The sequence below is a fragment of the Mya arenaria genome, chromosome 9, assembly GCF_026914265.1.
Source record: "Mya arenaria isolate MELC-2E11 chromosome 9, ASM2691426v1".
In the NCBI taxonomy this organism is placed as follows: domain Eukaryota; kingdom Metazoa; phylum Mollusca; class Bivalvia; order Myida; family Myidae; genus Mya; species Mya arenaria.
In genome coordinates, this window is record NC_069130.1 from 32,910,049 (window position 1) to 32,923,451 (window position 13,403).

The following is a 13,403-nucleotide window of genomic DNA, read 5'->3' on the forward strand; positions in this document are numbered from 1 at the left end:
AAGGTTACGGAGATATCTTCGAGATTAGCTCCCCCTTACAGGCTATATGGGAGCGCGCTAAAAGTACGAACAGTCGCGAAAATTGGCATACTTTGACGCGTTAGTTCCCGGTGACCAAATATCATCCCAGGCACCCCCAGGGGTGCTTCTTGTAGGGTTTTAGAGTCCCCTAAATGGCAAAATTGGTCCCAGCCTCATCACGTGCAGGGATGCTGAGATATCTTCGATCATGCATAACCCCGTTTTAGGCATTTTCGCTGCATATTACAGTATAGAATAACCTTATAGGCAAATGGAGCCGGTGATCGAATATCATTCCAGGCACCCCGACGGGTGCTTCTTGTAGGGAATCGAGAGCCCTAAATTTTAAGACCTTAGCGGACCTCATACCATTTTTGGTTACGGAGATATCTTCGAGATTAGCTCCCCCTTACAGGCTATATGGGAGCGCGCTAAAAGTACGAACAGTCGCGAAAATTGGCATACTTTGACGCGTTAGTTCCCGGTGACCAAATATCATCCCAGGCACCCCCAGGGTGCTTCTTGTAGGGTTTAGAGTCCCCTAAATGGCAAAATTGGTCCCAGCCTCATCACGTGCAGGGATGCTGAGATATCTTCGATCATGCATAACCCCGTTTTAGGCATTTTCGCTGCATATTACAGATAGAATAACCTTATAGGCAAATGGAGCCGGTGACGAATATCATTCCAGGCACCCCGACGGGTGCTTCTTGTAGGGAATCGAGAGCCCTAAATTTTAAGACCTTAGCGGACCTCATACCGTTTTTGGTTACGGAGATATCTTCGAGATTAGCTCCCCCTTACAGGCTATATGGGAGCGCGCTAAAAGTACGAACATTCAGAAAATTGGCATACTTTGACGCGTTAGTTCCCGGTGACCAAATATCATCCCAGGCACCCCCAGGGGTGCTTCTTGTAGGGTTTAGAGTCCCCTAAATGGCAAAATTGGTCCCAGCCTCATCACGTGCAGGGATGCTGAGATATCTTCGATCATGCATAACCCCGTTTTAGGCATTTTCGCTGCATATTACAGTATAGAATAACCTTATAGGCAAATGGAGCCGGTGATCGAATATCATTCCAGGCACCCCGACGGGTGCTTCTTGTAGGGATCGAGAGCCCTTAAATTTTAAGACCTTAGCGGACCTCATACCATTTTCGGGTCCGGAGATATCTTCGAGATTAGCTCCCCCTTACAAGCTATATGGGAGCGCGTTAAAAGTGCGAACAGTCGCAAAAATTGGCATACTTTGACGCGTTAGTTCCCGGTGACCAAATATCATCCCAGACACCCCGACGGGTGCTTCTTGTAGGGTTTAGAGTCCCCTAAATGGCAAAATTGGTCCCAGCCTCGTCAGACGCAGGGATGCTGAGATAACTTCGATGGTGCATACCCCAGTTTTAGGCATTTTTCGCTGCATTTTAGAGTATAGAATAGCCTTATAGGCGAATGGAACCGGTGGTCGAATATAATTCCAGGCACCCCGAAGGGTGCATCTTGTAGGGCATCGAGAGCCCTAAATTTCAAGACCTTCAACGGACCTCATACCATTTTCGGGTCCGGAGATATCTTCGAGATTAGCTCCCCCTTACAAGGCTATATGGGAGCGCGTTAAAAGTGCGAAAAGTCGCAAAAAATTGGCATACTTTGACGCGTTAGTTCCCGGTGACCAAATATCATCCCAGACACCCCGACGGGTGCTTCTTGTAGGGTTTAGAGTCCCCTAAATGGCAAAATTGGTCCCAGCCTCGTCAGAAGCAGGGATGCTGAGATAACTTCGATCGGTGCATACCCCAGTTTTAGGCATTTTTCGCTGCATTTTAGAGTATAGAATAGCCTTATAGGCGAATGGAACCGGTGGTCGAATATAATTCCAGGCACCCCGAAGGGTGCATCTTGTAGGGCATCGAGAGCCCTAAATTTCAAGACCTCAACGGACCTCATACCATTTTCGGGTCCGGAGATATCTTCGAGATTAGCTCCCCTTACAAGGCTATATGGGAGCGCGCTAAAAGTGCGAACAGTCGCAAAAATTGGCATACTTTGACGCGTTAGTTCCCGGTGACCAAATATCATCCCAGACACCCCGACGGGTGCTTCTTGTAGGGTTTAGAGTCCCCTAAATGGCAAAATTGGTCCCAGCCTCAGTCAGAAGCAGGGATGCTGAGATAACTTCGATGGTGCATACCCCAGTTTTAGGCATTTTTCGCTGCATTTTAGAGTATAGAATAGCCTTATAGGCGAATGGAACCGGTGGTCGAATATAATTCCAGGCACCCCGAAGGGTGCATCTTGTAGGGCATCGAGAGCCCTAAATTTCAAGACCTCAACGGACCTCATACCATTTTCGGGTCCGGAGATATCTTCGAGATTAGCTCCCCCTTACAAGCGATATGGGAGCGCGTTAAAAGTGCGAAAAGTCGCAAAAATTGGCATACTTTGACGCGTTAGTTCCCGGTGACCAAATATCATCCCAGACACCCCGACGGGTGCTTCTTGTAGGGTTTAGAGTCCCCTAAATGGCAAAATTGGTCCCAGCCTCGTCAGAAGCAGGGATGCTGAGATAACTTCGATGGTGCATACCCCAGTTTTAGGCATTTTTCGCTGCATTTTAGAGTATAGAATAGCCTTATAGGCGAATGGAACCGGTGATCGAATATCATTCCAGGCACCCCGACGGGTGCTTCTTGTAGGGAATCGAGAGCCCTAAATTTTAAGACCTTAGCGGACCTCATACCATTTTTGGTTACGGAGATATCTTCGAGATTAGCTCCCCCTTACAGGCTATATGGGAGCGAAAATTGGCATACTTCGACGCGTTAGTTCGCTGCATATTACAATATCGTTTAATTAGAAAACACGCTTCCTAATAGCTAGTAAGGGGGAGCTAATCTCGAAGATATCTCCGTAACCCAAAATGATAGGAGGTTGGTACTGGTATTGAAATTTAGGTATCACGATTCTCTACAGTACATCACCGTCGGCGCATCACTTCCGTTATTGCGCCACCGTGTCCACTCGCCCACAAGGCTATTTTATACGCTTAAATGCAGCAAATAATGCCCTCAAGTGGGGTTGGCAATCGCGAAGATATCTCAGCATCCCTACACCTGATATTGCCATTCCCTAGTGAATAATTAAGGTAGTGGTCGCCTATTTATCAGGATCCTCGCTTGCGGAGTGGCAGAACTGGTTTTGTTGTGTTCTGTAACGGTTTGTATCGTTAACTTTTTCTTACAAATATTATATAAGTAAGTACAGTGTCATTCAAGAAGCACAGGTGTAAAAATAGTTGTTATGAATATGCTGTATTAATAAATTTGGGATCCCCGACCCGGACATACAAAATTTATTTATTGTAACGAGCTTTTCCAACGCCGTAAACTGTTGACTGTTACCACGGGACTGTTAAGTAGTTGTCTGCCACATAATATCCAAACACAACAGCAAAAGTATAATTTAAACTTTTTGCTACTGAGCTTGTTTCTGCAGCATTTTGCATAAATATTGTTGACATTTACTGGTGAACGAGTCCTATCGGAAGTTATTGCGGCTGATTGAGGCCAAGACGAAGACGAAAAACGGTTGTTAAAACTTGCCCATTTAAGCACCATGAGAACAGTTAACTAGAGATCGGATAAACAAACATTAGGATATCATACATGATTCTTCGGAAAACAATTTTTATCGAAAACAACTTTGGATTTATGCCGGTATATCAGTTGAAGTAGTTCGTATTTTATATAATTACAAGGATTTATGGAAATTTATTAAATTTATTAAGATTAATGGAATGTAATGATTTAGAATTGTATTTATTGATCAAACTTTAAATTCATTGTCAGTGAAGTATATTACTGTATTGCAAACATAATTAAGATACCCAAGACTAAAATTGAAAGTTTTACTGCTAAATAAAATTACTAGGTGATCTTCTTGCAGCAAAACGTATCTCTTTTTGAGTATGTTAACTGTCCAAATACTTCCGAGGTTGTTTTCAATAAAAATGGCCGAGGAGCTCCGAATGCATGATCTTGTGATAGAGTCTCGTCTCAAACTTATGCAAACAAAAGATTAACTTCTCAATTCTATACAAGCGTAAAAATTATAACATTAACCCTAACACTAACTGAATTAAAATCATTGTATCACAACTAAATCTAAAATGTCATGTCAGCCGCTGTGTAAAAAAATGAGTTGTCTGTGATAACACTGTCTATTTCCCTGTGCCATCATATTTCATTACAACCGGAAATTTTGAAGTTTATTGACCGTACACTTTACACATAATTATATACATGTATGTCAAAAAAAAAGATACTGAAAATATTTAAAAGTGTAAAAAATATATCAGAGTGGCTAAATCTAGTTGTCTTGGGTATGTGTGTCCAGAGCGAAAACCACAATAAAAAAACTTGACTTTGTAACAGAAACTTTTGGTTGTACATTGCTGAAAAAAAACGAATGACTATATCATTACCAGTGTGATGTGCTTGGTTAAGTCAACGTTTTTCAGTCAGTATGATATATAATTATGTTTTTCCTTTTTGACAAGACCATTTCCATGTATTGGTGAAGGAGAAAAGTGATGCTGCCTTCCTATTCCAATACAGATGCAGAGAATCTGATTTTCAAAAGTATGTAACACTTATTATGATTCATTATGAATATGATTTATCTTCATGTTTTCATTCTTCAGTATATGTTGATGAGGCCAAAGAAAAATATAACTGTGTTTCCGATAAGGCCTAAAAAAAATATGTCTGTTTCCTGTAACCCAACCGACCGTAGTTTTTTACCGCCGACCGCAATTTTTTTATGCCCCAAAATTCGAAATGTCCGATATTCTGGCCTGTGATGACAACAATAATTTAGTAGTGTCCTAATCGTCGCATAGTTACAAACGTTTTGGGTTTGACAAGTTGAAACAATGGCAAAAACCTTAATGGCTGTGACATTAAACTGCAGGGCTTTCAATTGACCCGAGCTCCCGGATTTTGACGCACAGAAATCGTGCCCGAAATCGACGCATCATACATTTGTAGTATGCATCAGTTTTGAACCGGGATATTTCGGTGTGAGAGTCGGTATCATCTGAATGTTTGTTTAACCCGCAAGAGCAATTAACACCCGAAGTGACAAGTGATTATCGATCTGGAAACTGATCGGTAACCATGTCAATTAGCAGCACTCACACTCAATGACGTAATATTAACTCGCCCATTATGCAAATTAACGGATACCATCCGTTTTTTCGCTAAGTGCGATGGTTTTGAAAAACAACAATGCTAAGATATAATTTGTTCATTTATTTTAAATTGTTTTATTATATCTCCGGTTAATTAAAAAAATATTTTATAAGATTTTAATGAGTTAACAGAAAAATAAACATTTTACGTACCACATCATGGTCTAAAAAGCGCGGGAAACAGGTGCACGCTTACTTCCTGCCAATTTTAATGAAAGTGAAAGGAGAACCGCGTAGATCGTTGTCAGTGTTATAGTTAAGTTCTATAACAAAACAGAATTGTTTAACAGTTATGGTTATGCCATTTATGAAAAATACGATGTTGCAATACTGGCAATAGGAACGTTGAATGTTTATGTTAACTTCCGAAAAAAAAGATAAACCTGAAAGTTAAAGTAAGAAAGATGTCGTTGCAACTAAACAATCGCTGGTGCATATTGGAATTTGACAAGGATGCACCGGGTTACATTACGAAGATGCATTAACTAAATAATATGTTCGTCAGAGTCAGAATTTTTTAACCACCGTAGTCCAGTCAAGTCCAGAAAGTTATATTGATTATTTTTCATCGTGCTTGAGATTTTTACAGAATAAACAGTGGATCTAATACAGCAGATCTTTTTAAAACACTAGAAATTGTTAAAAGAAATAAGTTTTGGAAACTATTTAAGGTACTGTACGTGTACTAGTTTTGCTGTTTTACTGTTTAAAAAAGAAAATGGTATTAAAAAAGAAAATGGTATAAAAAATTTATTAGTCAGTCGAAGCTTTTTTGATACTGATTCTAGTCTATTTAAACATATTCCAGTCCAATCTATTATTTTACACTGCTTGCTGCCGAGTCAGCAGGTAAGGTTTAAGTGTCCAAGCAGTGAACAGCGTAGACCATGGGTCTACACTGGTCCCAAAGACCTGTACAATTATGACGGCGCTCTAAGAGTTCAATTGTTTAGTCATTTATCATTCGAAGTATTGATCTATATATGTTTTGTGGAGATTCTTGCCTGTTCTTGTTGTAACAGCATTTTATTTGATAATTGTTGTCGTGTACATTTAATTGTATTACAACTTGATATTATTACACAGTCTATTCTAAAAAAGTTTGTGCAATAATATCATGTTTTATTATTACAAAATATATGTATTTTTAAAGTTTTGTTAAAAACATTTGCCAAAAATAAATTGTCTAAATGTTATTTAATTCACTCTTTCAAAGTGTAAGATGAACTGCTTCCCTGGTGAACATATTGACAATGCTCAAAATTGCACATAATGTTGCCACCGCTGGGAGTCGAACCCATGGTTTGCCCTTCAAAAGGATGCATTCTACAACTGAAATACATGTACAATGGCTGTCAAGCTAGCAGTTTCAGCTTACTAGTGGCATAAAGATTGAATCTATATATCACACTGAATTCTTTTTAAAATAATTCACTTGAAATAAACATAAATATTGGATCATTCTGACATTTAAAAAAAAAAAATATCCCTATCTACCGACCCATCTTTTTTTCAGCATGTTACAGGAAACAGACATTTTTTTTAGGCCTAAGCATTGGTTAAACATGAAGAGTTCAACTGCAATGTACAATAACCTCAGAGTTAAGGGCTCTTTTTTAGGAAAGAAACTGTGTCTATGTGGCATCCGGGTGTTTTCTTCATCACTGTGTCAGCTATAGTTTCCCTTTCCCTGAAAAACAACAAAACAATTAGATTTAGATTTTCTATTGGCTATTGTTTTGATATTATAATTAATACAAAGCAATATTGAAATATTATAAAGGTTAATTATATAGATATATTCGCCATTTCCAACTAATATTTGCACATACTGTGTGAATTTATGATATTATTGTATAAAATAAGATTTGTTTTGAAAAGAGTGCTAAATTTCTTCATAAATGAAACATTGTTTTCATATTTTCTGCATGTTACGAAACTGGTCTGAAATTAATGTCTGATGAGAAGTTTAGAGTTCTTTAAAGCTGCACGTTCACAGATTGACAGTTTTGACTTTTCTTAAAGTTTTGTCTCAGAATCAGCTGATTTTGGTATCAATCCCTTCAATATAGTCATTTAAGATAAAGCACAATAGAACATATCTGAATTATTTGGCAAACTGTCGAAAATTTTATTTTTCTTAAAACGAAAATATAGCTTTTAGCAATTATTTTTCGAACATAAATAATTAAGAAAAACTGCGGTCTGATTTTTTTTGTTAGCAGCTCTGTATCACTGGTTGTGCGAAAAATCTGTAAAAATTGGCTCGTTCCAAGACAAAAAGTGAAAAATGTTGCCAATCTGTGAGAGTGCAGCTTTAGATATGAGTATTTTTCACTCAAGCTCCTTGATCACTTAATATAAGGTTAAATGCATCTCCATTTATATTTGTTTTAGGACTTAATCAATTTGTTTTAAAATGTATTACAGGCTAGAGCCACAGCCTCGGCAAAAAAAATGGAAATTATGAGGGTGGTGGCCTACTCGACTCTCTCAAACCTTCCACTGAGATTAAGACCAGCATGCAAGACCGAAGTCAAAAAACACAACAAGGTACATTCATGTATAGTCTTATTGGTTTATTCGTCACTGTTTGTAACCTGTCTCTGAGCTATTGAAATAAAGCACTGTACTGAAGATTTGTTTAATAACAAGGGTTTTCAGTGAAGTAACTGTTTTGATCACAATGTTAAACAACTGAGCATGCTCAAGTAAAACTTGATTAATTCTACACTAATTGTGAAGGAAGTTTTATTAACTTGTACAAATTAGCTCTCTTTGAATGATGTTGTAAGACTGTACAGTCTGGAGTTGAAGGGAAACTGGACAACCCTTAGAAGCTTGGTGACAACCAACCAAACTCAAATGTGCCAAAGGTATCAAACCAACCATGCAAATAATTGAATAGCTAGTTACTGCTTGGTTTAAGCTCTGCCTATTGGTAGCAAATATGCCTTTATAGTTTTAGTATAAGACAAGAAAACTTGAATATGTAATAATTCAAATTTTATCCATTGAAGTTTAGTATAAAATTTGAATTTGATTACATTTTGTTTAGATTAATTGTTATTTTAAACTTAAAAAAAGGGTAATTTCGTACTTAAAATGACTCACTCATGCTTTTGGACCAACTAATGCACTTGAACCTGAATACCTATTGTGATCCCCATGTGTCCGTCGTCGTGCGTGGTCAACAATTTGACTGTTAACACTCTAGAGGTCACAATTTTGGCACAATCTTAATGAATATTACCCTCAACAAATCTTGGAGGAGTTCGATATTGGGTCATCTTGGGTTAAAAACTAGGTCACCAGGTAAAATTACAGGAAGAGTTTGTTAACACTATAGATGTCACATTTATGACTGTATCTTCAGGAAACTTGGTCAAAATGTTACTATTAATAATCTCTAGGCAAAGTACGAATCTGGGTTAACTGCGGTCAAAAACTAGGTCACGAGGTCAAATTGAAGGAAAAGCTTGATAACACTCTAGAGGTCACATTTATGACTGTATCTTCATGAAAGTTGGTCAGAATGTTTATACTAATAATCGTTTAGTCAAGTTTAAATCTGGGTTATGTGCGGTCAAAAACTAGGTCACCAGGTCAAATCATAGGAAAAGATTGTTAGCACTTTAGAGGTCACATTTATGACTGTATATTCATAAAACTAAGTCAAAATGTTAATATTAATACTCTCTAGGTCAAGTTCGAATCTGAGTTATGTGCAGTCAAAAACTTGGTCACCAGGTTAAATTGCAGGAAAAGCTTGCCAACACTCTAGAGGTCACATTTATGACTGTTTCTTTATGAAAGTTAGCCAGAATGTCAAAATAATTAATCTTTAAGTTAAGTTAAAATATGGGTAATGTGCGGTCAAAAACTAGGTCACCAGGTCAAATCATAGGAAAAGCTTGTTAGCCCTCTAGATGTCACATTTATGACTGTATGTTCATGAAACTTAGTCAGAATGTATATATTGTTCAGCTGTAGGCCAAGTTTGAATTTTGGTCATGTGCAGTCAAAATATATGTCACCAGGTCAAATTTAAGGAAAATCTTGTCAACAATCTAGAGGTCACATTTATTAATGTTTTTTTCATGAAAGTTGGTGAGAATGTTAATATAAATAATCCTAAGTCAAGTTTAGATCTAGGTCATGTGCGATCAAAATCTAGGTCATTAGGTCAAATCATAGACAAAGCTTGTTAGCACTCTAGAGGTCACATTTATGACTGTGTCTTCAGTAAACTTAGTCAGAATGTATATATTGTTCAGCTCTAGGCCAAGTTTGAATTTTGGTCATGTGCAGTCAAAATCTATGTCACCAGGCCAAATTTAAAGAAAATCTTGTTAACAATCTAGAGGTCACATTTATGAATGTTTTTTTCATGAAAGTTGGTGAGAATGTTAATATAAATAATCTTAAGTCAAGTTTAAATCTGGGTCATGTGCGGTCAAAATCTAGGTCATTAGGTCAAATCATAGACAAAGCTTGCTAGCACTCTAGAGGTCACATTTATGACTGTGTCTTCAGTAAACTTAGTCAGAATGTTTATATTGATTATATTTAGGCCAAGTTCGAATCTGGGTCATGTGCGGTCAAAAACTAGGTCACCAGGTCAAATTTAAGGAAAAGCTTGTTAACACTCTAGAGGTCACATTTATAACTGTATCTTCATAAAAGTTGATAAGGCTGTTTTTTATTAATAATCTCTAAGTCAAGTTTGAATCCGGGTCATGTGTGGTCAAAAACTAGGTCATTAGGTCAAATCATAGGAAAAGCTTGTTAGCACTCTAGATGTCACATTTATGACTGTATGTTCATGAAACTTAGTCAGAGTGTTTATATTGATAGCTCTAGGCAAAGCTCGAATCTTGGTCATGTGCGGTCAAAAACTAGGTCACCAGGTTAAATAATAGGAAACGCATGTTAACACTCTAGAGGCCAAATTCATGACCATATGTTCATGGATCTTGATCAGAATGTTATTTTTGATGATCTTTAGGTACAGTTTGAAACTGGGTAATCAGGGGTCAAAAACTTTGTAAACACTGTAGAGGTTACATTCTCTCTTTGATCACCATGAAACTATATCAGAATCGTTGTGTTTATGAAGTCTATGTCAAGTTTGAAACTGGGTCACCTGAGTTCAAAACTAGGTCACGGAGTCAAATCATAGAATACATTGGTAGAACACTGTTGAGGCCATATTTTCTACTTTATCTATATGAAACCTGGTCAGAATGTACTTATTACAGCAAGGTAATTGCATTGGATCAGGTGAGCGATACAGGGCCTTCAGGGCCCTCTTGTTTAATTATTTGACTCTTCGATATCAAAATTGCAGAAAAAACGATTAAAGTATGAAAAATATACTGGCTGTACTGTGGGGTGCAAACCAACTTCACTGATGCCTTCACCACTCAGTCCAAAGGAATCCTGTAATAGCTGATTTAACCTTTATAGAATCGGACAGTGATAAAATCTATCAACCAATCACGCTATAATAATTTACTGAATTTAGTTCCTAACTATACTGTTCCAAGACAATATTTGAGCAATATCATTATTTGTTTGAGGATATCACCTGTCAGTATCTTCGTTTAAAACTGACAAATTCAAAATGACCCTCCAAATTCAGGGTTTCAATCAAAATGCTAATGAAACACATTTTTCATGCATTTGATCTGCACATGTTTAATACTTTAAAAAGAATTGTATTGCATGAAATAAAGAGTGAAATGAAGTTTGTAGACCACAATCAAGACCTTAAACCATGGTCAAGTCCGCACAGATTTCTTCACTGATGTTTTCACAGAGGTCTTCAAACTACGGCATATATAAATTAATTGCTAGATTTTCATCTGGCCTATTTTGTCCGGAAATGGCATTTATTCATACCTTCAATGTCGATGTAAAATAATTACATTCACATGTAATACAGGAGATAAGAAAGAGTATGAACAGATATTCAACGAAACAGTCATCGAAGAAAATAAATATAAAAATAAAATGTCACCCCTGCCAACCGGGAAAAAAAGGATGAAAATTTAACAATTATTTATATTGGCCTAAGACATGATTCAAGGCCCAAGGACAACATATCACACCAGTGTTGACTGTGCATGAAGATGACGCTCTCTTATAAGGAAACAGTGCACATAATGGATTTCCTATCCTTATTGTTTCACTAATTCATTTATGTTTCAGTTTTTAAGTTAACTAAGACGAAACCTTTCCAGTTCTGTCCTTTTCAAAGAGGTATGTAAACAATTGTAGCAATATATACACATTGATATCTGTTAGTAACATTGTATTATGGTTGAGCAGAAGAAGAACCCCGGTACACATTACCTGATGGTTGATGAAAATAGAGGCTTATTTAATCATTTGGATTATTTACAATCTTTGTTATGATGTTAGGCTCAATTTAATTATAGCTATAAGTTATGTTTGTATTATGAAACCTTAAATGTTGCATAACTACACATGTGTTTAATTTTATGGAGTTTTTAAGTGGTGAGGCCCCATTAATGACTGCTACAAATGTACAATGACTGGAATTAGGTAAGTTAAATGAACATGTATGTCTATCATAGGTAGCCATGTACGGTGACCTGCTCGCTAACATGGAAGACGCTTTTCACAAAGTTAAAGAAAGTGGGGACCCAGGAACATTTCTGCTCCTTAAAACTGTCCTAGCCAAGGCCTACATCGAAGACCTACCTCTTGTTGATGTTCTAGAGACACTGAAAAGTCGCTCAGCATTCCTGTCTGAATGTCCAAAGCCTGAAGGATTGACGGAATAGGAGCGGTTGACAGTGGCAGGAGATGGTTTAGAACAACAGGATCTGAGCACCCTTGAAGGAAATGAATGGCTGAATGACACGGTATGAGAATTGCCATAGTAAATTTTGACATCACCAGTCAATTGAGATGAATTCTAATTTGTATGTGACATTTGAGAAACCCTTGAAAACATTGCGCAACAGTAAATGACGAATAAATGCTGTATGTAATAGTTGTAGATATGATGCTTGCAATGTCCCTGCTGACAAAACATATTGAGTATTCATTTTCTATTAAAAATTAATGGGTATGAGTTATTATGAAAACTGCTTTCTGTTTAAATTTCTTTTTTTTAATTTTTAATTAAGGTTTTTATGACTGTTTTGTGATATAAGATATAGTAGAATGTTTCACCATTCTCTATAAGACATTAGTTGTATTTGTCATATGAACCAATTTTTGCCTTTAGGTGCTCATCAGTTACGCGAAGCTGCTAGCAAAAGAAGCAACTGACTCATCTGAACCAAGTGCGAAAAGGATGTTTGTGATCCCCTCGAATACAGCAGTGTTATGGGATGCTGGAATGCATGATAGATACATGGTATACAAAGGTAGAGATTTGCATTAAAATATGTTTTTCTTATATCTTTGTTTCTTCCAAGCAACTTTTATATCAATTGAAAAAAGCTAATTTAAATCTATCAGTCACATTTTTATACCATGCTGCACATGAACATTCATATGTATGAAACATCAAATCTACCATGCTTTGTGGTATCAAACATGGTGCCATAATAGCAAAACTACACGACCTGGTCCAAACGAGTAAAAAAATTTAGTTATACAACTTATCTTTACATAAGATCTTCTGAATATCCTTTGCCATAACACAAGTCTGAACACACATTGCTTAAAAGGAATCTTGTTTTGGGTTGGCTTAATATGATAATAAGTTTACACTTTTGCCCCCCTTTAAATGAAAAATGAAATGATTTAAGTTTGTTATGTTCTCAGCGCACACATTTGTCTCTTAAGAAGCTTTAGTCTTGATGTGTACATTCTACTTCAATATAACATACAATTAGTTTAAGGCATATGATATGAAGCGAGCAAATAAGTCAGCATGCAGCTTGGGTAATAGTATGTGTTTTTGTCTGTTTCAGGTTGATTTTGCACAATATGACCTTGTAGTAGATCCATGCAACAAAAAGGCAACCAACCACTGGGTACTAGTAGTTCTTGTGGCTCGGCCTAAAGATTTGACTGTGACAGTATATGACTCCTTTGGTGCAGACAACCGTCCTCTCATTGACATATTCTGGTAAGTTGATTACCATAACT

General features: G+C 37.1%; 1 long non-coding RNA gene across 2 annotated transcripts; it reads left to right on the forward strand.

Moving 5' to 3' along the window:
- The first annotated feature begins 3,464 nt into the window (after window positions 1-3,464).
- LOC128203373 (uncharacterized) lies at window positions 3,465-12,157 on the forward strand. 2 transcript variants are annotated; one of them, XR_008255932.1, is made up of 5 exons: window positions 3,465-3,735; window positions 4,578-4,659; window positions 7,701-7,823; window positions 11,484-11,534; window positions 11,873-12,157. It is a non-coding gene; the product is annotated as an uncharacterized LOC128203373 (long non-coding RNA). The 2 variants fall into 2 exon arrangements; XR_008255933.1 differs by having other exon boundaries at window positions 3,465-3,606.
- Window positions 12,158-13,403: the final 1,246 nt, after the last annotated feature.